The 3,473-nt window shown below is 32.9% G+C and overlaps 1 non-coding gene across 1 annotated transcript; it reads left to right on the top strand.

The window, feature by feature from the left end:
- The first annotated feature begins 209 nt into the window (after nt 1–209).
- LOC127743225 (small nucleolar RNA R71) lies at nt 210–313 on the top strand. The gene has a single exon (XR_008004599.1). It is a non-coding gene; the product is annotated as a small nucleolar RNA R71 (small nucleolar RNA).
- Nucleotides 314–3,473: the final 3,160 nt, after the last annotated feature.

Below are 3,473 nucleotides of genomic sequence, written 5' to 3'. Positions count from 1 at the left end.
CTCCCTTCCTCTGAGGCATCCCATTATTCACGGAATTCCTCTCAGAAGTGTACATGAATTGGTTATTTGCAACCATTTCAATAAGTTCCTGAGCTTTTGCAGGCGTCTTCTTTAGGTGAATCGATCCACCTGCAGAATGGTCCAGTGACATCTTAGAGAACTCAGACAAACCATAATAGAATATATCTATCATGGTCCATTCTGAAAACATGTCAGAAGGACACCTTTTGGTCATCTGCTTGTATCTTTCCCAAGCTTCATAGAGGGATTCACCATCTTTTTGTTTGAAGGTCTGAACATCCACTCTAAGCTTGCTCAGCTTCTGAGGAGGAAAGAACTTAACCAAGAAGGCCGTGACCAGCTTATCCCAAGAGTCCAGGCTATCCTTAGGTTGTGAGTCCAACCATGTTCTAGCTCTGTCTCTTACAGCAAAAGGAAAAAGTATGAGCCTATAGACTTCAGGATCTACTCCATTAGTCTTAACAGTCTCACAGATCTGCAAGAACTCAGTTAAAAACTAGTAGGGATCTTCTGATGGAACTCCATGAAACTTGCAGTTCTGTTGTATTAGAGCAACTAGTTGAGGTTTCAGCTCAAAATTGTTTGCTCCAATGGCAGGAATTGAGATGCTTCTTCCATCAAACTTGAAAGTAGGTGTAGTATAATCACCAAGCATCCTCCTTGCATTATTGTTGTTGGGTTCGGCTGCCATCTCCTTTTCTTGTACGAAAATCTCAATAAGGTTGTCTCTAGATTGTTGTAATTTAGCTTCTCTTAGTTTCCTCTTCAGAGTCCTTTCAGGTTCAGGTTCAGCTTCAACAAGAATGTCTTTTTCCTTGTTCCTGCTCATATGAAAGAGAAGAGAACGGAAAAGGAAGAGGAATCCTCTATGTCACAGTATAGAGATTCCTTTATATTAGTAGAAGAAGAAAGGGAATAAGAGTGAAGAAGAATGAATAATCCAAACACAAGGGTGAAGATAGGAGCAGAGATTTGAGATGGAGAGAAGTGTTAGTGAATGAATAAATAAATAGAATAAGATGAGAGAGAGAAGTTTTCGAAAATAATTTTTGAAAAGGAGTTAAGGATTTTTGAAAATTAAAGGTGAAATAAAATTAAAATTAAAATTTAAAACAATTAGTTAATTAAGAAAATTTCGAAAAAGAGGAAAGTGATTTTCGAAAATTAGAGAAGGAGAATTAGTTAGGTGGTTTTGAAAAAGATAAGGAACAAATAAAAAGTTAATTAGCTAGTTGAAAAAGATATTAAAATCAATTTTGAAAAGATAAGATAAGAAGTTAGATAAGATATTTTGAAATTAAATTTTTGAAAAAGATATGATTTAAAAAGATATGATAAAAAGATATGATTAAAAAGATATGGTTGAAAAAGATTTAATTTTTTAAAATTAAAATTGATTACTTGACTAACAAGAAACTAAAAGATATGATTCTAGAATTTAAAGATTGAACCTTTCTTAATAAAAAAGTAACAAACTTCAAATTTTTGAATCAATCACATTACTTGTTAGTTAAGTTTCGAAATTTGAAATAAAATTAAGAAAAAGATTTTGAAAAATGTTTTCAAATTTTTGAAAAATCATAAAAAAAGAAAAAGATTTGATTTTTGAAAAAGTTTTTGAAAAGATAAGATTTTTAAAATTGAAAATTTGACTTGACTTATAAGAAATAGCTAAGTTTTAAAAATTTTTGACTAAGTCAACTCAAATTTTTGAAATTTTGAAAGAAATAAGGAAAAGATATTTTTTTTGAATTTTTAATGAGGAGAGAGAAAAACACAAATATGACCCAAAACATGAAAATTTTGGATCAAAACACTCAATGCATGCAAGAACACTATGAATGTCAAGATGAACACCAAGAACACTTTGAAGATCATGATGAACATTAAGAACATAATTTTGAAAAAAATTTTATGCAAAGAAAACATGCAAGACACCAAACTTAGAATTCTTTAATGCTTAGACACTATGAATGCAAAAATGCACATGAAAAATAATAAAAGACACAAAACAAGAAAACATCAAGATCAAACAAGAAGACTTACCAAGAACAACTTGAAGATCATGAAGAACACTATGAATGCATGAATTTTCGAAAAATAATGCATAAAATTTAAAAACATGCAATTGACACCAAACTTAAAAATTGACTCAAGACTCAAACAAGAAACAAAAAATATTTTTGGTTTTTATGATTTTATTATTTTTTTGTATTTTCTTTTTATTTTTTTTGAAAAACATATAGGAAAAAGAAAATAAGAAATTCAAAATTTTTAATAAGAATTCTAGGAATCTTTCAATGTTAGCCTAAAGCTCCAATCCAAGGGTTGGGCATGGCTTAATAGCCAGCTAGCTTTAGGATATAAATCAGGCATGCAACAGCTGATACTTCATCCAACTCCATATACATACCCTTTATGTTGACAAGTGAAAGCCTTAATCCAAAAGAATTTGGATATGGCTTTACAGCCAGCCAGGCTTCAACATGTTACCATGAAACTCTAGAATTTATTCTTAAAAATTTTGGAATAATTTTCGAAAACAAAGGGGAAAATTTTGAAAAATATTTATTTATTTATTTATTTATTTTTTAAAATATTTTGAAAATAAAATAAAAAGAAAATTACCTAATCTGAGCAACAAGATGAACCGTTAGTTGTCCAAACTCGAACAATCCCCGGCAACGGCGCCAAAAACTTGATAGGTGAAATTGTGATCATCAACAATAGCTCCAAAGACTTGGTGCTCTCAAACGTGAATCACACTTTGTCACAACTCCGCACAACTAACCAGCAAGTGTACTGGGTCGTCCAAGTAATACCTTACGCAAGTAAGGGTCGATCCCACAGAGATTGTTGGTATGAAGCAAGCTATGGTCATCTTGTAAATCTCAGTGAGGCAGATAATAAATGGTTATGGAGTTTTCGAATAATAATAATAAATAAACAGAAAATAAAGATAGAAGAACTTATGTAGATCATTGGTGAGAATTTCAGATAAGTGCAAAGAGATGCTTGTTCCTGTTAAATCTCTGCTTTCCTACTGCTTTCTTCCAATCCTTCTTATTCTTTTCCATGGCAAGCTATATGTAGGGCATCACCATTGTCAATGGCTACATCACATCCTCTCAGTGAAAAAGGTCCAAATGCTATGTCACGGCACGGCTAATCATCTGTCGGTTCTCGATCATGTCGGAATAGAATCCATTGATTCTTTTGCGTTTGTCATCACGCCCAACAATCGTGAGTTTGAAGCTCGTCACAGTCATTCAATCCCAGAATCCTACTCGGAATACCACAGACAAGGTTTAGACTTTCCGGATTCTCATGAATGCCGCCATCAATTCTAGCTTATACCACGAAGACTCTGATCTCATGGAATGGAAGGCTCGGTTGTCAGTCGAGGGGAAACCATGCGTCGTGCATCAGGAATCCAAGAGATACACACTCTA

This window comes from Arachis duranensis, chromosome 1 (assembly GCF_000817695.3).
Source record: "Arachis duranensis cultivar V14167 chromosome 1, aradu.V14167.gnm2.J7QH, whole genome shotgun sequence".
Taxonomy (NCBI): Eukaryota; Viridiplantae; Streptophyta; class Magnoliopsida; order Fabales; family Fabaceae; genus Arachis; species Arachis duranensis.
The sequence above is the reverse complement of the archived record's forward strand: the minus strand, read 5'-3'. Positions and strand labels throughout refer to the sequence as shown.